At 46.0% G+C, this 27415-nt stretch overlaps 2 protein-coding genes across 13 annotated transcripts in view; both read right to left on the bottom strand.

Annotated features, from left to right (window-relative positions):
* ISCU (iron-sulfur cluster assembly enzyme) overlaps positions 1-27415 on the bottom strand; it is a 627706-nt gene that overhangs the window by 376146 nt on the left and 224145 nt on the right. The window lies entirely within an intron of this gene.
* WSCD2 (WSC domain containing 2) overlaps positions 1-27415 on the bottom strand; it is a 125905-nt gene that overhangs the window by 65536 nt on the left and 32954 nt on the right. The window lies entirely within an intron of this gene.

The raw sequence follows: 27415 nt of genomic DNA, 5'->3' as shown, positions 1-27415 counted from the left end.
ATGCATATATACCTAGAAGTGAAAGCACTAGTTTGTTTGTTTGTTTTGTATGAGTATCTTATGATTATCCTAAAAGATGCCAGTTTTTTTTTCCAAGGTTGCTGTAGTCATAACTTCTCCAGTACAGTTTGAGCATTCCTGTTGCTCCAAATCCACACCAACACTTAATGTTGTCAGCCCTTTTCTTTTTGGTTGGTTTGGTAGATCTGTAACAGATGCTGTACGTGCCCCACCCACCCACCACATTCAGTTAAATTCTGAATGCTTATCTGGTTGTCTGAGAGGTTTCTCCAGCACCTTGAATGATTTTGTGCAGGGAAGGCATGTGAGAATATTAACATTTGGAAGCAGCTGCAACAAATGACTGATGGGAGTTGGTGTATAAATGCCCCAGCTTCCTTGCTCCTCAGCTGGAATAACTCTGAAGTGTATATTTCTCCAGTGGGACTTAACCTCAACCACCCTCTGGAATAGATGACTCAATAACACACCCTTTATTGATTTCTTCCCTTCCCTGTCTAACTCCCCCACTCAGGGAAGGACAGGAGTAAGTGTGCTCTTCATTTCCTAAATGAACTACTTATCAGTGGTATTTATTTCTTGGAATAGTTGATTCCTTAGAATAGGAATCAATGTGGTTTATTCATAGCATATCAATGGTATCATATCAATGGTTTTTCAACCTTTTCCTTATCATTAGACATGTAAAATATTTCCAGTCTTCCCTCTCTTATAAATAAGTAATGCTATGATAAACATCCTGTATGTAAATCTTTATACAGATCCCTGGAAGGCAATATAGGACCTTTTAACAATGATGAGACATTGGCATATTATACCCACTTTACAGATGAGGAAGCTAAGGTTCACAGAGATTAGGTAACTTTCCCAGGCACACAAAAAGTGGAGCATGAATTCAAGTGCAAAACTGAGCCTCAGTGTCATGATGCCATGGCGGACACTATGCAGACCAGAAAGGCAGCTATTCCCTCTCTTAACCACTGATCCCTCAGTTGAATCCAAGCCTTGATGAAAGGAACCTTTCTGAGCCTGAAGATATGGACGGCCATGCCTTAAACACTTCTCCAGGTAGATAACCCCCAATTCCTTTAATCAAAGTTCTTTCTCACCCTTCTTGCTGGAGGACCAGTCATTTGGCAAGTGACTTAATGAAACGGCCTGAGAAGAAATGCCATTATAAATGCCAAATCCTTTCACTCATTGTCTTAGAAATCCAGAATTTTACTAACCCAACTAACCCTAGGGAAGGCTTTTGCACCCCGTACAGTGGTAGACCCCCTCTGGGACACACCCTTCCATTCGTGGGTGTGCTGTAGTCTAGTGATTCCATCGTGCCTGTGATGGACACATTGTGGTTCTGCATATCTTTGATGCAACAATTCTGCAGAATCTTTGATACAACATTCCCACTTTTTTGATCAGGAAGCATGTACACACCAGGAAAGCGTCACCAGTTCCTAGGCACACCCGTACGTTGCCCTCTGCACTCGCTCACCCCACCTCCAGAAAGAATCCCCTGGGTCCCCACACTTCCCTCTGTCCCCAGGAAGGAAACTCACTCAGCATTACCCTGTGCTCACAGCCTGCCAACCATGTCCATTTTCATTTATCTTCCCCAAAACTCAAGAAAATAAATGAGAAGGCAAAGTGCCATTAGCTTAATGGCCTTTAACACCCAGCCATCTGCCATGATGTAATTAAATAAAAAAATCAGAGGGAGCATATGGTATCCATTATAAATAAATATTAAAATTTTGTTTTTCTGGGTAATGACTCTAGTGCCTCTTGCTCCATGGGCAATCTTTACAGTCATCTTCGCTTGTTGCAGGGAGTCAGGCTGGGCCACTGTGGACAGGAATGGCCACGGAGAGGAAACGTGGAAAGGGTTCAGGGCCAGAGTCACACACTCCTGCATCCTCAGGGTCATGGTGGCTGTGTGATCTTCAGCAAGGGGCCTCTCTGCTACTTAGTTTTCTCACCTGCAAAATAGGGCCAATCCACCTGCCTCACTGGGAAGGCAGGAGGGTTAAATGGGCTACTGTTTTTAAAACACATAGCATCGTAATAACAATATGGGCTAGTATTTATTGAGCACCAACTATGTGACAGACACTGTCTAGAGAGTAACTTGTAATCCTTACAACAGCCCTATAAGAAAGGTTCCACTTGTTTGCTCCGTTTTACAGATGAGGAAATCAGAGCAGTTAAGTCATCTGTGCCGCGTCACACAGCTAGGAAGTGGTGGAACAGGCTTCCAGCCCAGGGAGTCTGGCTCTGGGGCCTGCACTCTTAACCGTATGCTAAACCTGTCATGACAGTTTCTTGGTAGATAATTATTCTCTGCCACAACTTTGGCCAACTAAACAAAACATTTACCTCTTCTCATGACAACACCCTTTGCCCAGACTTCAGAAAAAGATAAAGATTCAATGAGTTGGTGCATGATTGATGACTACCTAAGGTAGGTGTGGAGGATACATTTTGGGGAGTCTGTCTAGTGTGTGACACCCACCCCTTGCTTACAGAGGCAGACCCCAGGCGCTGTGTTTGCAGCATATTACCCTTCCCACTGGCATTGCTGGTGGATAATAGGTAGGCTCAGATCTAAAACGGGTCAATCCATTCTTGGCCTCAGAAATATGGAGTTGGGATTTGAGACATTCACATCTTTGCTGATCACTTAGACTATGGACCTGTAGCCTCAGGAGCTGTCACCAGATGCCCAAAGAAAGAGCAAAAGTTAAGTCTGCAAAGAGAAGAAGGAGAAGAAAGTAGCTGAGCAGAGAAGAGACACTGAACCGTGACAAAGAAGAGACAAAGGACCTGAGAAAGCCTTGGGTCCTTGATCTTGTAGGACCAAGCCTTCCAGGGTTATAGACAGCACTGAATGAGAAAACTTTTCATTTGTCTTTTCTTACTATAGTGCTAGGTACATACACCAAAAGGGCTCAATAAGCTACAGTTAGTCTTCAAAGGGCAACTCATAAAACAAAACTTACTCTCACCATACGATCCAGCAATCGTGCTCATGGGAATCTACCCAAAGGAATATGTACATCCAGACAGTGGAGTATTATTCAGGGCTAACTGACATGGAGGAAACTTAAATGCATATTACCAAGTGAAAGAAGCCAATCTGAAAAAGCTACACACTGTACGATTCCAAAGATATGATATTCTGGAAAAGGCAAAACTATGGAGACAATAAAAAGATCAGTGGTTGCTGAGGGCTAGAGGGAGGGTGAGTAGGTAGAGTATAGGATTTTTAGGACAGTGAAACTGCTCTGTATGATACTATAGTGGTGGACACATGTCATTATACATTTGTCCAAACCCACAGAAAGTATAACACCAAGAGTGAGCACTAATGGACACTGGGGACTTGGGTGATAATGATGTGTCAGTGTAGGTTCATTCACTGTAACAAATGGACCACTCTGGTGTGGGATGTTGATGGAGGGGCAGGCTGTTGGAGGAAGGTCTGGGGTTATATGGGAACTTTCTGTACTTGCCGCTCAATTTTGCTATGAACCTAAAATGGCTTTTTAAAAGTCTATTTAAAAAGGGGGGACAATCATATATTTGAAAATGCAGGCCGGGTGCGGTGGCTCAAGCCTGTAATCCCAGCACTTTGGGAGGCCGAGACGGGCGGATCATGAGGTCAGGAGATTGAGACCATCCTGGCTAACACGGTGAAACCCTGTCTCTACTAAAAAATACAAAAAAACTAGCCGGGCGAGGTGGTGGGCGCCTGTAGTCCCAGCTACTCGGGAGGCTGAGGCAGGAGAAAGGCCTGAACCCGGGAGGCGGAGCTTGCAGTGAGCTGAGATCCGGCCACTGCACTCCAGCCTGGGCGACAGAGCAAGACTCCGTCTCAAAAAAAAAAAAAAAAAAAAAAAAAAAAAAAAAAAAAAAAAAATGCAGAGACCCACTGAGGTATATGTCAATGAAATATCCAAACTGTGGGCTCCGGAGAAGAGGCCATGTTGTAGGAAGGGTCAGGGGTTGGAGAGGGATGAAGGGGTGAACTGACAGTCTCCCTTGTCCAGTGGTTTGGTGAAGGGGCCCCAAGGCGCAGGTCACACAGTCCACTGGCCAACCCATGAGGCAGCTGGCAGCCCTTCTCCAAGCGCAGATCACTTTCTTCCCCAAGAGGGACTTCTGAAGGGACTTCTAAATCCCTATCATTAAGCCATCTGGAGTGATCCTTCTCCTCCAGAAGCTGCTGTGTCTTGGGTCAATTAGTGCACATTTGCATCGAGTTCCTTAATAGGCTGCTAATTGTCTGGGGGAGATAATGGATGACTCTGCTGGTTCTGGGCAGAGTGTTTACCCACGGGGCAGACCTACAGGGAATGGCAGAGAACAGGGAGGAAGGCAGGAGGGAGGAGATAGGGTGGACTGGGATAGGATGAAAGGGAATGGCGGGGAGTAAGCTATCATTGGCTGACATGCAGTAAGGAGAAATGTTATTTTGTGAACCTTTGCTTCGGTTGTGTGTGTGCCTCACAATGTCAAATGCATTTCTCACTGTGGGGTCACTGAAATAATTGGAAAGTCCTGGCAATGGAGAATAGGAGGAAGCTGTGTGTGGTAGAGTGGTTCCCAAAGGCCCCTCTCAGAAGGGATTTGAGCTGAGATCTGCAAAATGACAAGGAGACAGTCATGGGAGGATCCGGGGCAATAATGTCCCAGGCAGCGGGAGACACCATGCAGAGACTGGGAGGTGGAAAAGGGTCGGTGGGGGTCCATCCCACCAGGACTTATGGTTTCTGCTCAGGACTGTTCTTGAACTGAGTGTGACCAGAGCCCGTCTCCTTAATAATACAGTGAGGACATTCCTGTCCCAGTGGGATGTGATCACTTCTCAGAGGCTGAGCTGAAAAATGCTTGTTGATTGCTGGAGCTTAGAAAAGGCCAAGGTCCAGGTGCTTGGCAGGGCTTGTGGGAGGAACTAGAATTTCTTTCTGGCTGGGGCTCAGGGGAATGTGGCCCTCAAAGCCTAAAATATTTACCTTCTGGCCTTTTACAGAAAGTATTTGCTGGCCCTTAATTTTCATCAGCAATGGAAGCTGATACAGAGTTTTTGGGGGAAGGGGCTTAGGACCACTGAAGCAGTTCAGTTCACCCTGTCCTCTTCAGAGCTCAAAGGCCACTCTCCGGTCACTCAGCTTCTTCCTTACAGCAAGTGACAGAGCTACAAGAAGCCTGGAGATCCAATACCTAGTGAAACAGCCTTCCTTTACATAAGGGGAAACTGAGGCTTGGAGAAACTTGAATGAAATAACCTCTGTCCATATAAAATGTCTCGCATAGTCCTGGACCCAAGTAAGTGCTCAATACTTTTTAGCTGTTATCAAGATTATGATTATGATAGCATAGAATCCTAGAGTTCAAAAGGCCCTTAGACACCAACTAGTTCAGGTCTGATGTTTTACATATGAGGAACCCGGGGGTTCACAGAGGCTGGAGGAGTGGCCCAGAGTCACAGCCAGGCCAGGGCTGAGCTGGTTCCTGCCCTGCAAGTTTCTTCCCAGAGCACACGCTGCTCCCTGGCAGCCCTCATCGCTCCCAGCCGCAAACACAAGCAAATTGCCGTTTGCTGGTTCCACACTGACCACGGTGGATTGAACTCTAATTTAGGAATGGTGACAGCACCCATTAGCAACCCCTCTCCAGAGAGGAACTTTCCACCAAGAGTGAAAAACAACTGGCGTCCCCACCCCCAAATCACCCAAGTCCAATCTTTCTGTCCAAGCCAGTGTGTGTGTGTGTGTCTGCGGGGGTGGTGGTGAGGTGGTCTCTGTGATCCCCAGCCCACCTCTACAGGTTCAAATTCTCTTCCCCCCAGGAGAACCTTGTGCCCTTGGAGGGGTTGCCAGCACCTACCGCCGGCTCTGAGCAGGACTGAGAGGTGGGCTCACAGCCTTCAAAGCAGGAGGGAGGACTCTTCATGACCTCCAGGTCAGCTTCCTCACTGACATGTGGGGTAACTGAGGTCTAAAGTGGAGTTGGAGGGTGACTCTATCCAGACCCAGTTTTCCTGCATCCCAGCCTTCAGCCTTGGCACCCTCCTGGGATGGAAGAAAAATGGATAAACACCTTTTGTTGCACGCCTACTATGCGCCAGGCCCTTCCATGTACCCTGTGCCATTGCCTCTCCCCAGGGTCTCTGCTTGGTAGGTTGGGTTTAATCTCACTTTACAGATGAGACAAGCAAGGCCTGGAGAGGTCAGTCACCTTCCCGAAGGGCAGAGCTGGTGAGTGGCAGAACAAGACTCAACCCAGGCCTGTCTGACTCCAGACCCCTCATCCTAACCTCTACGTGGCACTGTCTTCTGTGGAAGTGCCACCCTCTGACCTCTGACCTCGGGGCCTCCTGTCTGTGGGGCAAGTGGGGTGATTCAGAGGCCTTCTGTACAAGAGAGCCTCTCTCCTCTGAATGCTCAGAGCCGGCACAGAAGGCGCGGGGGTTCCCAAGCCTTCAGTGGCCCAGGGAGTTCTGTTGGCATCCAACAGAGAGATGTCCCCTCACATGCAAGCAACGAGTGCCAGAAACTGACTGACCCTTCCACTCATGAAGACATCACCTGGACACCATTGTACCACAGAGAAGATGGCAGGAGTCCACACACGTGTGCAGAGACTCACGCATGCTGGAAGTGTGCACAGCCCCATGCCTGTCATCCCCCTCACCCCCAGCACACACACAGAGTTAACCAGCCTTATTGGTCCATATTTGTTTATAACACATGGTGGGAATCCTTAGTTCCACTTCATGAGTGAGAAACAGCAGACACCACGGGACCTGCATGAGAAACATGGTTAGTCTTGGAGCTAAAACTAGAAACTGGATCGTCTCATTCTGACCAAAGGTGGTTTCTTCATCCCCTGGGATTGTCAAAAGAATAAAGCAGCACATGTCTTGGAAAGTCACGACCAGAGTTCCTCATCATCAGTGACACTGACACTTTGGACTGGGTAATGTGTTGGAGGGAGCTGTTCTGTGCGTTGTAGGGTGGTTGGCAATATCCCTGGCCTGCACCTAACAGAAGAGAGAACCGGAACACTGCCCGTGGACCCATCTGAGTCCAGGCTTACAAAGTTTTGGTACCAGATTCTAGAGCTCCTTTCTAAGATTTTTATCCTAGCTCTCCATCATAAGATTCTATTGTGAGGTTCCACGCTAGGGTCCCCAACTTCTAGCACTCTATGCTGGGATATTAGGGTCCGTTCTGTGCAAGGAAAAGAAAAACTATACCAAAAGGAGGAAAAAGTTATGCTGGAAGCTGAGTCAGGCAAGAAACTGCCTCTCCTTTTGTTCCTTAAGCAGATAGCTACAGATAAAAGGTAAAATGTCTCCCCAGGTAGCTACTTGATGTTTACCGTATCTTATGTAAAGCGCTGATTTACTGAGTTGGAGACAAATAATGTAATTTATTCCTCTGCCTGCTTCTTTTCTCTTGCAACCTGGGGCTTTAGTAATGTGACCATACCCTCTTTCCCCTCCAGCTTGCTTTTCTCCTTTAAATACTGAAGCCCTCAAAGTCATCTCTGGGGAAACGCACAGACCTCTCTTCTGGGTATATCCTTAACCCTGGCAAAATGAACTTTTACACTCATTGAGACCTGTCTCAGATAGTTTTTGCTTTACAGTTTCAATGTTGGTGGGCTCTCCAATTCTGAAATTTTGTTCTGAGCTCCTAAGATATCATCTCCTCCCATGTCAAGGTTGAAATTCTCTCCAGGAGACAGTCATGCCTCGCTGCCTTCCAGTGACCAGGATGAAAGACGCGCCCATGAATTATATATTTCAAGTCATCTCTAAATTGCCTGGCAATTACAGAACAGCAAGGTCAGGTGCCGGAAGCAGAACCTCCCCTTCGGCGGAGAAAGACAGATGGATGGAAACATATCGATTTACAGAAAGATGTTACCTCTTGGAGGTAGGTTTAGGAGTGATTTATTTTTTCATTTTGCAGATCTGTATTTTTGTTTTCCATAATTAACTGTGATTTAAAGAAAGAGATAGAGCGTGAGTTTTGATATCAGTTAGACTTGGGTTGGAATCTTGGCTCGTCACTTAACAGCAGTGAGAAGCTGAGGAAACCACCTAATCTCTCTGAGCCTTAGTTCCTTGCCCATAAAATGGGATGAGACTATGACAGGCAAAGCATCTGGGTATTGACAGAGTTAGCTGCAGTAATTGTTTAAAATGCTTACCATGGGGTTAGGTGATTCCCAGGCCTCAGCACAACCACAGTTATTGTTATTTGCACTTTTGTATCAACAGGGGCAGCTATGGCTTGGTGAAAGGTGAGTTCTGGAATGCGTAAGAGTCCTCCTCCAGCTCTGTTACTTTGTAACTCAAGACCTTGGCAAGGCTTAAGCCCAGGAATCTGAGGTTGCAGTGAGCTATGATCATGCCATCGCACTCTAGCCTGGGGAACAGAGTGAGACCCTGTCTCTAAAAACAAATAAACAAAAAACCCTGAACAATCGCATGTCACCTCTCTGAGCCTCCATTTTCCCGACTTGTAAATGGGTGCCATCGTGCCACCTCTCAGGGTCCCTGACAGGCATCTAGTCATCTAGTCCCCGTCGGTATCCCTTACTCTTCTTATCCCAGGCCAGAGGGCTGACAGGCACAGAGTAAGGTGGAACAGGCACAGAAGTTAGAACTGGGGCAGTCTTGTATCTCTTAATTTATTTGGGATTCTTTTAAAAGAGAGTCCTCACCAGCCCCAACATTAATAGGTCTTTGCTGTCATGATGTCTTTAAATTTAGATGAACACCCCACACACAAACACGCATCCGCCCACACAGCCCCAGGAATAAATCCGCCCGGGTGGGAGGGAGGAAGGTCTGTCTGGTTGCATCCCAGGGAGGAAGAGCGAGGCACGAGGGTTGGAATAGGATGCTGACGGCTGCAGCATGTCAGGTTCCTGAGGGGACAGGGAAGCTCCTTTCAGTCCTCATAAGTAGCACAGGACACCCTCTGCCCCTGGCAGTGCACAGGGAGTCTAGACAGGCTAGTCCCATGAAGAGGTCAACCAGATGACCACTAAGGTTCATGGGCTTGAGTCCGGACTCCCCTGCAGGACAGGCTGGGCGTCCTGAGTGACATTTGCAGCCTCTCTGAGCTGGGTTTCCCCATCTGTAGAGGAAGCGGTTGCAGGGCCATTTTCATAGGCTCACAACCTGCACTGTGTGGTCCCACAGGACCCACACTCAGAAGGCCTGCTGTGCTCAATTTAAAGCTCTGCTGTCGCTGTCTTGAAATTCTTAATAATTTTTGAAAAAGGAGCCCCACATTTTCATTTTGCCCTGCACCCTGCAAATTATGTAGTGGGTGCTGGGTGATTGTGAAAGTTGGAGGAGGCTCATGCTGTGGTCTCAAACATCCCTTTTTCCTGTCCCCACCTTTTAACCTCATTCTAATGATGTGTAGCCTGGAGCAATTGGACTGAGCTTTCTCTTCCTTTGGCTCCTGCTTAGTAAAACACAAAAATAAAAACTACCTTAAAATTTCTTCTGGTTCCTACTTACTGCTCCCTCCCTCGACATTCAAACTACAGCTCATCCATTCATTCAACAAACATTCATTGAGTGACAGCCACTTGGCAAGCCAAGGTTTGTCCCACGGGCGTGGCCTGAGCCAAGGGATCTATCTACAGTGAGAGTATCCTGCACAGACCGCACAAATGCATCACCTCTGAGGAAAATTTCGCCCTCCTTGGCTGAAAAGACCTCTATGCTAATCAGTGGGAGCGAAATATTCTCCACTGTGGGGGCAGCATGTTTTTATATCTTCAGTTAAGAAACATGTATTGAGTACCTATTGTATGTCAGGTGCTGTGAATACATCCACCATGACATGGCCCCTGCCATCAGGAAAATGACAATCTTATATTTTAGCTCATAAAATCTTGGGGTCTGTCTTAATTTCAAGCACAATCAATCCCAATTTTACTTGTTGGGCTTCCAGAACCTTGAAATATACAATTTCTTTTCTTTTTTTTAATTTTTTTTTTTTTGAGATGGAGTTTTTCTCTGTCACCCAGGCTGGAGTGCAATGGTGTGACCTCGGCTCGCTGCCACCTCTGCTTCCCAGGTTCAAGAGATTCTCCTGCCTCAACCTCCTGAGTAGCTGGGATTACAGGCATCCGCCACCACGCCCCGCTAATTTTTTGTATTTGAAATGCATCATTTCTAATGTTCACCATGACTCTATAAGGTGAGTGCTATTCTCCCCATTATTCAAATGAGAAACTGAGGCTCAGATAGGTCCAGTGACTTGCCCAAGGTGACACAGGTCATAAGTGGTAGAGCTGGAATTTCAGCCTAGGGCTGTGTGGCTCCAGAGGGATTTTAGTGACACCACTGTTTCTGGTACCGAAGTTTACCTCCCCAAAGGAAACATGTACTCCTTGGAGCCAGGTCTTCCCCTCTCCTTTATGGCTAGCTCATTGCCAAGTCCTGGATGATCGTCTGGATGAAGCCATTCCTGAAGGAATCTCAAGTACAATTGCCAATCCCACCAGACAGAAGGGAGGCCTCACACAGCAAGTTGGTCTTTAAAGTCTCCTGAATCAGAGAGAAGACCCTCCAAGCCAGAGAAAGCTACTGGCCATTAGCCACGTAGTTGCTGCAGTTTTATGTCCCATATGGAATCTGGTTTGGCCTTTTGGTTTGATCCAATCGGGCAACTCATTGCTACAGTGTGATGCTCAGGGGCTGCATAGAGCAGGAGTTCTCAAACTGGAGCGAGCTTGGAAATCCTTTAGGGGGCTTGTTAAAATACAGGCTCTGCACCCCCTGCCCTTCATCCCCCACAGAAAGTTCCTGACACAGCAGGACTCCGGTGCGGCCTGAAAATGTGCGTTTCTAACAGGCTTCCAGTTGAGGTTGATGCTGCTGGTCCAGGGACTAGAGTGTAAAAACCTTCTGTCCAGACAATTAGAACAGCCCATGTGAAAGTGATTAGAGGAGGCTGGTAAAAAAAACAAAAACAAAAACAAAAAAACTCAGAATTTGATCCTCGGTGAGGGGACAGGTGGACCTTGACTTAAAGGCCAGCCTACTACTAGTGCCCATGAGACACCAGGTGTGTCCCAGGATCTTTCCGGGCCTCAGATTGCACATGTTAAGTGGACAGTATCTCCTTCAGAGGTTGTGAGAATTCAATGAGAATGAATGTCTTATCATAACTACCACAAACTCCGACTCAGAGGGTGCTTTCTACATAGGTGGTTGTGAGTTGAATTTTTGTCTTCCCAAATCCATACGTGGACATCCTAACTGCCAGTACCCCAGAGTGTGACCTTCTTTGGAGACAGTCTCTTCACAGGGGTAATCCAGTTAAAATTAGGTCACTGGGGTGTGCTTTAATCTAACATGACAGGTAGCCTATGAGTATTGTTGCTATTACTGTGAATAGAAGAATAATACCACTGTTTAAAGTTTCTAAGAAGTTGTAGGATCCATAGTATAGGCCTTGGCTTACATGTAAAAATAAGCAGACAAAGAATATTGAGGCCCCGTCAGCATGTAAATGTCAAATGATTCAGCCATAGTTTACATCTTGACAGATGTGTGTGACTAAGGAGAAGGTGGTAAAGTATCTGATGTATAGTGCATAGCAAGGAACAGTCCTGTCATGATTTGAAGGGTCAGGCAAATGCCTAGAAGCAAGCCAACGTTTCACCATGCAGAGATTCGATGGGGCTGGTAGGTCGATGAATGAGTGACTGATACTTTTTATTAGGGGTTGTGCTTTTCAGATCTGGTCACCATGGATGCTAGTCACCACCATGCCCTTTCATAAGTGTCCTTGCAAAAGGAGGAAATCGGGACAGATACATCCAGAGAGAAGATGCTATGAGGACACACAGAAGACAGCCATCTATGCCAAGGAGAGGGGTGGGAAGCAAATCCTTTCCACAAAGACCTCAGAGGAACCAACCCTGCTGACACCTTAATTTTGGACTTCCAGCTTCCAGAACTGTGAGATAATAAATTTTGGTTGTTAAAGCTACTCAGCATGTGGTGTTTTGTTACAGCAACCCTGGCAAACTGATACACCAGTGCTCTGCACAGGACCTCAACACTTCCTTTTTCTTTTCTTTTTTTTTTTAATGAGAGAGAATTTATACGTGGCATGGTAAAAGCAAGTGCACAGGAAGTGACCCACCCAGATCAAGACTCTGAACATTCCCCTGGCTCCTAGAGGCTCTCTGCTGTCCCCTCTCAGCAAATCACCCTCCCCAGGGGCCATCACTTTTCTAACTTCTATCACCATAGGTTAGCTTTGTACATTCTTGAGGCTCTTATTATTATTTTAGAAACGGGGTCTCACTATTTGCCCAGGCTAGTCTTGAACTCCTAAGCTCAAGTGTGATCCTCCCATCCTAGCCTCCCAAAATGCTGGGATTACAGGTGTGAGCTACCACGCCCAGCCATTGAGCCTCATAAATGGCTGAACAATGTTGAACAAAGGAAGCTGGCCCCTTACATTTAAACTCATTTGTGCCATGACAGGCACTATAATTATCTTCATTTTACAGGTGTAGAATCAGAAGCCCAGAGAGCTTCAGTAACTTGCCCAAGGTCACACAGCTAGGGTGTAGTAGGCAGAGCCAGGATTTGACTGGGTAAATCTGGCTGCACTCACTATAGTTACTGCTTTTAAATACACAGCAAGTGCCCAGTAACTATAATCATGGCAACTTCTAACAAGCAGTAGCTCTAACTCTGGGCCAGGCACCATGCCAGCTCTCTCCACATTACTTCATCTAACTCTCACACCAGTCCTATTTAGTATTTTAAAAATATATCTATATAAAATAATACACATAATATATACTACATATATACACATACTAAATTTTCTATACCTCATAATATTACCAGTGAGAAATACTAATACAAGCCCCATTTAACAGAAGAGTAAACTGAGGCTCAGAGCACTGAATAAGGGATGCAAGGTGATAGACTCAGCAAGTGGCAGAGCTGGGATGGCTTGCAGAACTCGTGCTTATGACTGACATCAGCTGCCTCCTGCCAGCTGCTGCTAAGAGCAGCACCAGGACCACAGATCTCAACAACCCGTGCTTTAATTAAAATCACAATGAGATGCCACCACACACCTGATTTTTTCCAGTCCCCTCTAATCACTTTCACTTGGGCTGTTCTAATTGTCTAGACAGGAGGTTTTTAAACTCCAGTACACACACATTGTACTGGAATGGCTCAGATAAAAAAACAAAAACCAAAAACTAATGCCAAGTGCTGGAGAGGATGTGGAGCAACTGGAACTCCCACCCATCCATGGTGGGAATGCAAAAAGATATACTGCCACTTTGGAAAACAGCTTGACCATTCCTTAAAAAGTTAAATGTCCATTCCTAGGTATTTCCCCAAGAGAAATGAAAACCCACGCTCGGGCAAAAACCTGTATGCAAATATTTATAGCAACTTTATTCGTAATTGCCAAAAATGAAAGCAACCAAATGGTGAATGAACAAACTGTGGTGCCTCCATACAACAGAGTACTACTCAGCCATGAAAAGGAATCAGCTACTGATGACACAGCAGCACTGATAAACCTCAAAGACATTATGCATTATGCCGAGTGAAAGAAGCCAGACTCAAAGCCTACTATGATTCAATTTATATGACACTCTAGTAATGGCAGAAAAAAAAGACAACACAAAACAGATCAGTGGTTGCCAGGGGTGAGAGATGAGAGAGGGATTGACCACAGAGGGGCAAAGAGCAATTGTTGAGGGTGATGGAACGTTTGTTCATCTTGATTGCAGTAGAGGTTACATGGTTGTACACATTTGTGAAAACTTGCTAAACTGTACACTAAAATGGGTGCATTTTACTGTAGGTAAACGATAATACAAAACGTTAAAGAAAATTTAACAATAGGCCGGGGGCAGTGGCTCATGTCTGTAATCCCAGCACTTTGGGAGGCTGAGGTGGGCAGATCACGAGGTCAGGAGATCGAGACCATACTAGCTAACATGGTGAAACTCCGTCTCTACAAAAAACACAAAAAATTAGCCAAGCATGGTGGCGGGCGCCTGTAGTCCCAGCTACTCGGGAGGCTGAGGCAGGAGAATGGCGTGAACCCGGGAGGTGGAGCTTGCAGTGAGCTGAGATGATGCCACTGCACTCTAGCCTGGGCGACACAGCAAGACTCCATCTCAAAAAACAAAAAAAAAAAAAAAAAAAAGAAAGAAAGAAAAGAAAAAGAAAATGTAACAATAACCCACTGTGCTTTTTTCCTCCTATGCTGGCTGCTTCCCTGAAGGAAGGGGATGCTTCCAAGAGGATTAACACCTGCTCACTTATCCTAGGCGCCTGAAAGATTCACCTGGAGGCAGGGGACGGCTCAGTGGGGGCAGGGATGGCTCCCAGGAACACCTGGGTTCCCACACAACCCTCATGCCATTGCCTGCTTTGCTCCCAGAGCAGTAACATTGGGGTTATTTTTGCTCTGAGAAGTACCAGCCACAGGGTTTTTTCTCTGCAGGCAACCACCACCCCCTGCTGTGTTTACATAAAAACACATTTGCACAGGGTTTTGTTTTTACATTTGCCTCAGCGGCCTGGATCCTATTAAACCGAGGGGAGGCCTGATTATCTGGCTGGAAGCAGCTGACGGAGAAAGCAGGTTGGAAGAGGGTGGTGCGGGCACATGCTTCCTCTCTTTTAGTCTGTGGAATCCTGGGGTCTCTGTGCAGAGGTCACGGAAGTGCTCATGGGGCTCACGTGTGCATGTCCCAGCATTTCTCAGCCTCTGCACCACTGACATTTTGGGCCAGATGCTTCTTTGATGAGGGGAACCGTCCTGTGCTGTGCATTGCAGGATGTTTAGCATTCCTGCCCCCTGCGTGCTGGTAACACCCACCAGTCGTGACAAGCAAACCTGTCTCTAGACATTGCCAAATGTCTCTTTGGGCAGGGGAGGAATTGTCCCCTGTGAAGAATCACCTGCTTATAAAAAGAAAGCTGATGCCTGCTCAGCTCAGGGTCCCCCTCCCTTCCAAGACCACCATCAGCACTCTGAAGAGAGGGGCCAGTCTGTCTCTCTCACCTCTGTGTCCCTGGCTCCTACCACAGTGACCGACACATTTCATTTTAGAAGCTCAAGGAGGCGGGGCATGGTGGTTCACACCTATAATCCGAGCCTTTTGGGAGGCCGAGTCAGGAGGATTGCTTGAAGCCCAGAGTTCTAGGCCAAACCTGGGCAACAAAGCAAGACCCCATCTCTGCAAAAAAACCCCACATGTTTTAAAGTTAGTCAGGTGCAGTGGCATGCACCTGTAGTCCTAGCTACTCATAAGACTGAGGCAGAGGGATCCTTTGAGGTGGAAGGCTGCAGTGAGCTATGCTTGTGCCACTGCACTCGAGCCTGGGCAACAGAGCAAGACCCTATCTCTAAAAAATGAAAAAAAAAATTAAAAATTAGGAGTTCAAAGACATTTTGTGGGATGAGCAAACACTGGCAATAGGAATGACCCAATGTTCATTAGTTTCCTTGGTTTTGAGGACACTGTCCAGCAATCACATCAGACTCTGGCCACCATGTGGGGACTCATGTACTAAGTGCCAGGCTGTTCCCATATTCCCTCACCAAATCCCCACAGGAGCCCCCAAATCAAAATCCATGATTGTCTCTATTTTACAGGTGAGGAAACTGAGGCACTCTGCTGGCAGGTGGTAGAGCTGGGATTTAAGCCTGGAAATGTCTGACACCAGAGCCCAGTCTCTTAATTATAACACTCTATGTAAGGCAGCTTCAGCCTTGAATATTTTTTAAGGGCAAGATGCCTACACACGTTGGGAGGGAATGTGGGTGGAAAGTGGAGAAGCTGCCCAGATTACTACGGGAAGGACTGTGGACTTTGATGCAAGAAAGACTAACATCCAAATCCTGCTCAGCCACTTGTCAGCTCTGGGAACTTGGGCAAATGACTGGGCCTCGGTTTTGTCATCTGTCAAGTGGGGACAGTGATCATAATTCAGCACAGGGATTTGTAAAGATCAAGTGAGATAACGCTGTCAAGTGCATAATGCGGCCTGGCAAACACCCCACATTCAAGGAGCAAGATGGTTGTTCCTTGGTTGGTGGTTGGATGAATGCACAGCAGGCTTTGGGGAGAATGGCCCAAACTAAGGTGGAGATAGAGGTGAGTTTATGCCAGATCACCTGGTAGGGCAAGGGTGTTCAAACTCCCGATAGTCCCTGACACACACACACACACACACACACACACACACACACACACACACACAGACTGAGCCAGGAATCAGCTCTTCCTCAATGGCTTCCTGACTTCTGATTGGATCAAATAAAGGCCCATTGTGTGTGCAGACCAGTGACAGGACTCCTGGCTGGACAGGAAGCACACTCAGACCCCTTCACCATAGGAGTAAGAAGGATGCTGACCCCCTGGAAACAGCAGAGCCTCATTCAGCATCCCCTGACCCCAGCATTCACCTGGCAATCAGTTCACAGGTGACTTGGATCTGGCCTCCACCAAGGCTGGTCTTGTGGGAACCCCTGAGAAGCACCACTTCTCCCAGGCCTGACCAAGAGATAGGATGAAGGCAAGGGAGGGTAGGGGGCCTCCTGGCCATCAGCCATAGAAGCTTCTGATTCTCTGAGTTAATTCAAGAGTCTTCACGTCTCCTGCTGAGCAACTGAAGAGCCCTCTGGAACCTCTTTTCAACTGAAAACAGTAATTTGCAAGAACTCGCCATGCCTGGAGCAGAAGGCCTTTCTCACAGCCCAGAGCCAGTGGGGCCACTCTGAGGCTCCGCAGCTGCTCAGGCTGGTGGCTGGTGGGAGGGTCTGGGCTGAGGATGGGAGGGGGACATCTCAACAGCGCCCTGGGATGAGCTGGGGCTTTGACAGTGAAGCAGCAGCAAGGGTGCCATGTCTTGTGTCTTAGCCCTCTAGGCTGGGGGCTTAAACAACACACATTTATTTTTCATAGTTCTGGAGTCTGGGAAGTCCAAGATCAAGGCGCCAGCAGATCCAGTGTCTGTGGAGGACCCGATTCCTGGTCTTCTCACTGTGTCTTTCCATGGCAGCGAGAGGGAGAGAAAGCGAGAGAGAGAGAGAAAGAGAGAGAGAGAGAGACAGAGAGAGAGAGAGACAGAGAGACAGAGAGAAGCTAGCTATCTCCTGTCTCTTCTTGCAAGATCTCTAATTTCATTCATGACCTAAACACTTCCCATTGAAGATTACGACATTAGCTTGTGAATCTGGGGGGACACAAACTTTCACACCGTAGCACCTGGTGTGTTAGCTTCCTAACGCTGCTGTAACAAATTACTGCAAACTGGGTGGCTTAAGGCCTCAAACGTTTATTCTCTCACAGCTCTGTGGGACAGAAGTCCAAAATCAAGATGGTGGCACGGTTGGTCCTCTCGGGAGGCTCTGAGGAAAAATCTGTTCCGTGCCCTCTTCCAGCTTCTAGCAGTTGCTGGCGATCTTTGGCATTTGCTGGCTTGTAGAGGTGTAACCCCAATCTTTTTCTCTGTCTTCACGTGGCATTCTCTCTGTGTGTCTGCATGTCTCTGTTTTCTTTAATAAGGACACTAGTCACTGAATTTAGGGCCCATTTGAATCCAGTATGTCCTCAACTTAACTAGTTACAGCTGCAAAGACTCTATTTACGAATAAGATCCAATTCTGAGGTTCCAGATGGACATGGAATTTTGGGGGACACTCTTTAGCCCAGTATATCTGGCATTGAATGCCACCTGCTGCTGTGTGACCACAGACAAGTGGCTTAACTTCTCTGATCCTGTTTCTTCATCTTTAAATAGGGCTAAAAATAGGACTTTTGTGATAATTGGGTGTGATGACAAAGTATAGCAAGTGATCATGAGCACAGACCCTGGCAGGACCTAGTCTGCCACCTACTTGCTGTGTGACCTTGAACAAGTTACCTAACCTCTCTGGTCATCCATTCCCCTGTCTGTAAAGTGTGAATATTGAAAGAGATCATGGTCTTCCGTCCTCTCCCATAGTCCCAGCTTCTTAGAGGTCTCTGACAGCCCTCTAGGGTCCAAGGGAGCCCTTAGGATTTCCAAAAACCCTAGAAATGATATATTAACTCTCAACAATGGTACAGCTCTGTGCTTTTGGCTGGATTTGAACTGACTGAATGCAAAGCCTATTCTTTCTCAAGACAAGTAGAATTCCTCATCAATAATATTTGTCAGTGTTTCTGATAGTATTTCTTTTTTGTTTAAGAATAAAAAGAATTCTTATTTAAAATCATACAGTTTGACAAAATTCTTCCCAAATATTTACCTTTATTTTACAAGCAGGTACACTGAAGCTCAGAGAAGGGAAGTAACTTGCCTAAGTTCACACAGCTGGTTAGAGGTGAAATGGGGATTTGAATTCAGTCTGTTTGACTCCAGGATGGAAACTCTTAATCCAGCTGTTTAATCACCTCAGTAGACCAGAAACTATAGAGCAGAGAAGTACAATATAAGCCATATATATAACCTAAAATCTTCTAGAAGTTATGCGGAAAAAATGAAGAAGGAACAGGTGAAATTAATTTTGATAATATATTTAATCTATTAGATCTAAAATGTCATTTCAACTAAGTGTGAAGCATTATTAATGAGATATTTCACTTCTTCTTTTCGTATAAAGATTTAAAAATCTGATGTATATTTCCATGTCCAGCACACCTTACTGCAGTCTTGCCATATTTCAATAGCCATATGTGGCCAGTGGCCACCATAATAAATGGTGTAGTTCTAGCGATATGGATGTCTGTGCATTTGCAGAGCTGGAAGACTAGCTTCTTTTGGCTCCAAATGAAGACGCACCACCGACCTTCCCGGGCGGGAGGTAAGAGATTTGAGTGACTTATGTCTCTGTCACCCAGACTAGCCCAGGTACCCAGTGATTCATTTCATGGGCACAAAAGCCCCAGCCTCTCCCACCTTAGCACAACCTTAGCCCGGCTGAGGGCTTTGTTTGCTCTGAAGCCAGCCTGGTCTCATGTGGACCTTTGAGCCCAGCCTTAGCCCAGGGACCTCTGTGGGATCAGAACTAACCCTGCAGAGATGCCTAAAACAGCTTCTGCAAAAGCCCACAGGACCGAAATCCCATGACTTGCTTTGAGTCCCAGCTCAGCCATTCCTAGCTGGGAGAACTTGCTACCATTCTGTAAAATCAGGGTCAGAAGAATACTTCCTCTTTCACAGAGTTGACAGGAGGATCAAGTGGGGCTCCATAAGAATCACTTTTATCTCTTGAACACTGGCATCATGTCAGACATTGACTAAGCGTGTTACCCAGATCTGCTGTTTTTATTTCCATTGTATAGATAGGGTCACTGAGTCTCTGAGAGTGGAAATAACTTGCCCAGCAGCACACAACTAGCAAGTGATGGATTCAATGATCATAGACCCTTTCTCAGAGGGTGATTGTGGGACTTAGATAAATTAGTAAATTAAATTAAAGCACTTAGAAGAGTACCAGGCAATAGATTTTTGTTCTCATTATCATCATCGTCATCATTATTGTCAATATCATCATCCGTGCCATCATCATCAGCATTAATATTTACATCATCACCATCATCATCATTGTTGTCTTGTCACTGTCTTTGTCATCACCATCATCAACGTCATCATGATCACTTATATTCCTGTTTCTCTCTGTGTGTGTAGGGAGTACACAGCATAGTGCTGGACCTGCATTAAGTGACTTTCCTAACTTAGCTAAGCAGTAAATTTTGCTAAAACTAACCCATAACAGAAAAAAAAATAAAGGTAAGGCTGAAAGGTGGTTCTTGTTTGGAAGACACACATACAAGCTCACACACATACATCCAGGACATTTTCTTTGGCTAGAGAACACTGCCAGCATACAGCTTTGAGAATGCCTTTGGGGAGAGAAAAGCAAGCTACCTGCCACAGGTTCTGCGGGGCTTATTCTCCCCTTTCCAGTACAAGAAGGCTTTGGGAGCACAGCCTCTGCCTTCAGCCACCCTGTGGGGAAGCTGCCAAGTAAAATAACCTCCCTTGGGTCTTTAATGTGCTGCTCAAATAGCGAGGACCTTGTTTGGGGTGTTAGATCAACACTGCCAACCAAATTTACAGAGTCACTGCCAGTCAAGCTCTGGGCAAAACCAACAGTGTGCTCTTTGGCTACCTTTCCTCTCACCCAGGGAGGTAGCCTCTCTCTGACTTCTTCATTCCTCCATCCATGACCCTGGAAAATTGTCCTGTGCCCTGTTCCCCTACATGCTACCAGTCTAATGAGATCGTTAAAGCTGGTGACTGTGGGTTTTTATGCAGATGTTTGCATGTCAGAATCTTCCTAAACTCCAAGCTCTGGGTGGGCGGGAAGCAGAGAGAGCCAAGAATGGGATTTCAAGAAGGGGAGTGACTTTGGCACCACTCAAATCAGTCACAGATGAAGCCTCCTACTAGCTCACACTGACCTTTCAAACTTGATGTTTCTGTCGAGGCCCATGGACAGCCAAATTTTGCAAATCTGTGCTCTCAGCAGAGCTAGGGGAACACCCTAGAACAGTGGTCCCCAACCTTTCTGGCACCAGGGACTGGTTTCACTGAAGACTACTTTTCCACAGACCAGGGGGTGGCGGGGTGGGGATGGTTTCTGGATGATTCACGTGCATTACGTGTATTGTGCACCTTATTTCTATTATTATTACATTGTTACATATAATGAAATAATCATACAATTCACCACAATGCAGAATCAGTGGGAGCCCCAAACTTGTTTTCCTGCAACGATACGGTCCCATCTGGAGGTGATGGAAGACAGTGACAGATCATCAGGCATTAGATTCTCATAAGGCATGTGCAACCTAGATGTCTTGCATTTACAGTTCACAGTGGGGTTTGTGCTCCTATGAGAATCTAATGCCACCACTGATCTGACAGGAGGCAGAGTTCAGGCAGTAATGTGAGCAATGAGGAGCGGCTGTAAATACAGATGATATTTTGTTCACTGGCCCACTGCCCATGAGATCGCCCCATGAGATAGGTACTAGTCACAGTATCCCCATTTGACAGACAAGGAAACTGAGACACAATGAGATTGATAAACTTGTCCAAAGTCATTCAGTAAATAAGTGGGATAACTAGGATTTGAACTCAGAAGTCTAAGGCTGTATAGGCACACGGAGGGGCATCCCACACAGTCTTGGGATGGGAAGTCAGTCTTGGGATAAGAGATGTGCAGGGGTACTTAATGGAGGAGATGGGGCAGGATAAAAGGGCATTTGAGGGAGACATGGAGATGGTGATCCAGGGAAGATATGTGACTTGCTCAAGGTTTCTGGCTGAAAAGTGGCAGAGCATGATCAGGATCCAGGACTTCTGCCTCCAATCCCATGTTTCTGCTACTTCTTCATACCCTTGACCTCGTGAGCCCTGCTGTCTAACCAGCTAAGCTAAACCAGGGCTCAGCAGGAGCCCAAAATAGCTACGGCTTCCAGGCAAAATTAGTGCCGAGTCAATGTTGCCCCCATTCATCACTCTGACTTCAACCTTGTTATTTTCAGGCAACAGGGCACTGAGAATGAGTTGAGACAGAAAGAGAGAGAGAGAGAGACAGAGAGAGAGAGAGAGAGAGAGAGCAAGCCTCCTTCAATCCTGCTGCATTGCTGAGTTTCTAATGGAAATTTTGTTATTTATTTGAAAAAACTGATGGGACATCAGTTGATTGCAGCCCCAGGATCATTTTACCCCTCACTCTCTTCTAGCATTGATGCTCTCCAGAATCCACATTTCATCCAACAGTGGGGTTTGCATGGGGTTGATCCTAGACTCACCTCCAAAAATAGGTCCTGCCTAGCCTAAGCCAATCAACATGGCCCATATCCCTCTCCCACCACAGTGATTGGTTCAGAAACAAGCAGGTATTCTAATCAGAAACAATAAGCCTTTGGCTGGGAGAGAAAGATTCTAGATTCTTGTGGATTTGAGCATCTGGGAGAAGTGAGCTTGGCCTCCTGGCACTATCTTGCTACCATCAGGGCAGCTGAAGCATAGGGGAAGGTAGAGATGTAGAGAAACTAAGATCTCATGAGCTTTGTTTGAGCCTGGATCAAGCCATACCTGAAGCAATCCCTTGCAAATTTTGATGTCTGTGAGCCAAAATAAATTATTCTCTTTTTAGAAAGTCCACTTGAGTTGTGTTTTGGTCATTTTAAGCACAAAAAAATGTCTTCCTCAAGTTATAGCTGTTGCAGAATGACACCTGGTTTTGGGCAGTGGAGAACACACAAGCGAACATCTGGAGTAGAATGAAAATTAAGGGGTTGGAGTGGGGCGGGGGAGGATCTTTCTGAAACAAAGATTTAGAATGATCATGAGTCCAACAGGCAGAGTCAGCTCTGCAGAACATTTAAATGCAGCCTATGGCTTCCTCAAGAAAGAACAATTACAGTAATGACTTTTGTCTATTAAATACTTGGTTATTGTATTTTGCGCTTCATCTCATCTTACCATTCATATCACCATGTAAGGTTCAAATATTCCCATTTACAAGAGGAGCAAACTGAAACCCAGAGAGGAGAAGTGATATCCCCTAAAGCACACAGCAAAGAGGCCGGCCGCAGTGGCTCATGCCTATAATCCCAGCACTTTGGGAGGCCGAGGTGGGTGGATCATTTGAGGTCAGGAGTTTGAGACAAGCCTGGCCAACATGGTGAAACCCAGCCTCTACTAAAAATACAAAAATTAGCTGGGCGTGGTGGTGGGCACCTGTAGTCCCAGCTACTGTGGAGGCTGAGGCAGGAGAATCACTTGGACCCAGGAGGCGGAGCTTGCAGTGAGCCAAGATCACGCAACTGCACTCCAGCCTGGGCAACAGAGCGAGACTCTGTCTTTTTAAAAAAAAAAAAAAAAAAAAAAAAAAAAGGAAAAGAAAAAGAAAAAGAAAAGAAAAAAAACCAAAAAACAAAAAACCGCAGCAAATAGACAGTGAAACTGGGCTGGGACATAGGTAGGTCTGACAGGGAATCTCCTGCCCCAACACATCACCACCTCCGTAAGAACAGATGCATGGGAGAGATCCTGCTTACTCTCTGGTGGATCAGATTTAGTATCTGTGCCTGTGAGCCAATGACAAAGTGTGTGAATTTCACCAGGACCACGTTCTCCATTTAACCTTGGCAGAATCCCAAGTGCAATAAACATTCCCCCAAAATGGCAAAGAACTTTGCTGAAGCCAACGGAGGATTTTGCTTAGCAGCAGACACCCTAAGAATCTCAATGTAGAAATGTCTGGGATGTCCATTCCCACTGCTGGCATCAATCTTTAGACATAAGATTCATTAGATGACCCCATCACGAAAATACCAAGAGCAGAGTCATTTACTGAGTTCTACATTCACACTCACAGGCCTCTGAGGCAGGTGCTATGATCATCCCACTGCACAAATGAAGGAGTTAAGGCTCAGAGAGTTGAAGTCACTGATCCAATATTACCGAGCTAGCAGAGCATTCAGACAAAGATCTGACTCCCAACCAGGAGGCTTTTCAACACATCAGTGTTTCTCAAAGTGTAGACGCCATCTCAGCATAAGGGAAGTTCCAGTGTTAAATACCATTCTATCATAAAGTGAGAAAAGTATTCACTTTTAATTTTCTTTCAATATCTCTGATGACATCAATAAAAAATCTCAGTTTGGTGCTAATAGAGCTTCAACACCTCTCAAATGCTTGCTAATCTGCCTTTATAACAGAGAGAGGCTGCAGGTGTAAAATCCCAGGCAGGTAATGGTGCCTGGCTAGAATTGATCTACCTTGTCTTGGTCTGGAGTGTTTGTAGTGATTAACCTCTATTTAGGGAAAGTCATATTGATTTCATATTTGCAGGTAAGTTAATTCCTAAATAAACAATTTTTAGTAAAAAAGGAAATCAATTCCAACAAAAATGGCAAATGTGGGAAAAATTGCAAGGGTGGTGTGCTGATGATTTAAGTTTGGGAGATGTCTCCACCTCACACTCATCTAAACTCCAAACTTCTGCCTCATCAACTCAGCAAATGGGAGGGTCCCACATAGAAAAAACTTGTAACCTTGGCACCAGCCCAAACTAGGCTTGCTCTGTTGAAGACAAAATGCTGAGTAGGGCGGGTGCAGTGGCTCACGCCTATCATCCCAGCTCTTTGGGAAGCCAAGATGAGAAGGTCACTTGAGCCAGAAGTTCAAGACCAGCCTGGGAAACATAGCAAGATCCTGTCTGTACCAAAAAAAATAAAAAGTAGACTCCTCTTTGGGGTAACAGAGCCTGGGTATGCACAATAGAAAAATCTTTGACCTTTAACAGCACCTGGAACCATGATTCCTCCCCTCGGAACCAAGAAGACTGGGACATGGCCAGGACCTGAACTCTGGAACTCTTTCAGAAGTGAGGGGTCTACTGCCCCAGAAGATCCAGGGTTAAAATCTGCCTCAACATACTTTACTGTAAATGGTCAAATTCAAAGCCCTTTAATCAGACCCTGCCAACCCACCACTCCTAAATCTTTTCCCTTGCCCTCTAATCCCTTAAAATTTGCTCCAGATCCCAAACTGGGGAGCCTGACTTCTGTCTCCTTGCCAGCCAGGTTTACAATAAAGTATTTCTTTTCTCAAAAACCAGTGCCATAGTTGTTGGCTTTTATGTGCATTGGACGACAAGTCCATTTGCTGGTTAGCAAATGAGCCCACATGAAAAGAAGACTGGGTACCCCCTTTGTCCCTACCTTCTCCTACATCACATCTCTTAAACCCACCAGGTCAGATGAGGTGTTCCTGGACTGGGATGTGAGGAGTTATTGGGCATCCTTGTCTCCTAAGCATTGTGACCCACACAGTGTGGAGATGCGGGCAGATCTGTTGGAGAGAAAGCTGTTGCGGGCAAGGATGGCATTCCTCAAGTTAGATTCAGGCTGGAGGACTGGTGTTGTCCACTGAAGCGAAACATTTACCTACCTAGGACCCTGCAATTCCACTCCTGGGTATACACCTACAAGAAATGAGTGCTTAAATCTCCCACAAGATTTGTACTAGAATGTCGCTAGCACCTCTGTTCATTAGGATCCCAAACTGGAGAAAATCAGCCATGTGTCCTTCAAAAGGAGAAAGGATTAAAATTGAATGAACAAGAAAGAAACTGCTGATATATGCGACAACGTGAATAAATCTCATGGATATAACATCGAGCAAAGGAAGCCAGGCACAAAAGAAAAGACAGAGCAAGATCCCATTCATATGAAGTTCAAGGACAGGCAAATTAATCTCTGGTGACAGGGGTATCAATTAGGAAGCAATGCAAAGAAACTTTCTGGAGTGATAAGAATGGTCTGCATCTTGACCTTGGCAATGGTTCCATGGCTCTGTACATTTGTAAAAATTTATTGATTTTGTACTTGACAGTATGTAAGGTATACCATCGTAGGAAGTTTACAAACGTCCCCATCTCTGCAAAAAAAAAAAAAAAAAAAAAAAAAAAAAAAAGATTTAAGATTAAACAACAGTATAAATAAGTGAAGGGCTACAGGTCTAGTGGTAATGCCAACCACTCTGTCATGGGTCCATGTCATAGAGAAGACAGTGACCCACTGGGATGTCAAAGGCAAGCAATCATTGATGCCACTATGTGTCACTGATTCATTCACCTTTCCAGGCATTCACTTATTCTTTTAGTATCTTTCCTTTTTTTTTTTTTTGTCCATGCTTAGTATATTAGTTTCCTACGACTGCAGTAACATATGACCACAAACTTACTAGCTTACAAAAAAAGTAAGTTCATTCTATTCAGTTCTGAAAATCAGAAGTGTAAAATCAAGAAGTCTGCAGGGCTGGCTCCTGCTGGAGGCTTCAGGGAGAATCTGCTTCCTTGCTTTTTCAGCTTCTAGAAGCTGCTCGCGTGCCTTGGCTCCTGGCCCCTCCCTTTCCTGCCTGCATTCCATCACTCCAACCTCTTCTTCTATCATCACATCTCCTGCTACTGACTCAGGCCCTCCCTGCCTCCCTTTCATGAAGATCCTTGTGATGACAGTGGGCCCATTTGGAGAATCCAGGATAATATCCCATCTCAAGATCCTTAACTCACTCACATCTGCCAAGTACCTCTTACTATGCTTAATGTACCATATTTGCAGGTTCCAGGCATTTGAACGAGGACAGCTTTGGTAGGGCAGAGGAGGATTATTCAACCCACCACACTTAGAAAGAAGGGATGGTATAGACTTTTTCTTTTTTTTTGAGACGAAGTCTTGCTCTGTTGCCCAGGCTGGAGTGCAGTGACGCGATCTCGGCTCACTGCAAGCTCCGCTTCCCGGGTTCGTGCCATTCTCCTGCCTCCACCTCCAGAGTAGCTGGGACCACAGGGGCCTGCCACCACACTGGCTAATTTTTTGTACTTTTAGTAGAGATGGAGTTTCACTGTGTTAGCCAGGAGGATGGTCTAGACTTTTTACGAGCTCAGACTTGGGAATCAGATCAGACCCATCTGGATTCAAATACTGCTTATTAGTGGTATCACTTAGCTGATGACCTACCACTTATTAGCTTCATGTCCATAGGAACACGATTCAGCCTCTCTTGAAGCCCCAGTTTTCCTGCCTATACAATGAGGTATCACTCTACTTCCTCTGGATTTTTTGCGGAAGTAAGTGAAGTGATGTTTAAGGCAGTTAGAGAGACCGGCACGAGGTACAGGCTCAGCACACAGCCTGTGCATGCAGTGATATCTTAAGAATGAATGGTATTGATGGAAACAGCCATTTACCAAGTCCAGGGTACTTTGCTACCCAGGTCTGTCGGACTCCAGAATCCATCAGAAACTGTTCTGGAAGGGCCTCCAGGTCTGAGCAGAGGTTGTTTGGAGAGAGAAAAGAGAAGGCCTTACTCCCAGCCCCTCCAGAAAATGGAGGAAATGCATTCTCCAGGGTGCTGAGAAGAGGGTCCGAGCCCCGTTCCTCTCCCCAGCAGGGAATAAACATCCGAGCTTTTCTGGTGGCTGCCTGTCATTTATCAGAGATGGAATTTCCTTGGCACTTTGGGAAAAACAGATGCCAAGATGCAGAAAGAAAGAGATTTTTTTCTTTCCCCCAAAAGTAGAACTTGGCTCATACATGTGTGGGGCACGTTGATACAAATGGAATGAGAAAGCTCTGGGAGCCCTGGGGACTGAGGGTGTTGCTTGCATCTGAGTGTGAAACGGGTTGGGGGGCTGGGGATCCCCCAGCCCATTTTCCAAGGCATATGTGTTTGATTATTCCACCCGTGAGTCTGAAGGGGGCTTGGTGACCCCTCCCTCTGAACAGGCAGGATTCCAAGAGCTTCTGGAGAGATGTGAGCCTGCAAGGAAGA

Source organism: Macaca thibetana, chromosome 11 (assembly GCF_024542745.1).
Source record: "Macaca thibetana thibetana isolate TM-01 chromosome 11, ASM2454274v1, whole genome shotgun sequence".
In the NCBI taxonomy this organism is placed as follows: Eukaryota; Metazoa; Chordata; class Mammalia; order Primates; family Cercopithecidae; genus Macaca; species Macaca thibetana.
This window is presented reverse-complemented; position numbering and strand designations above follow the sequence as displayed.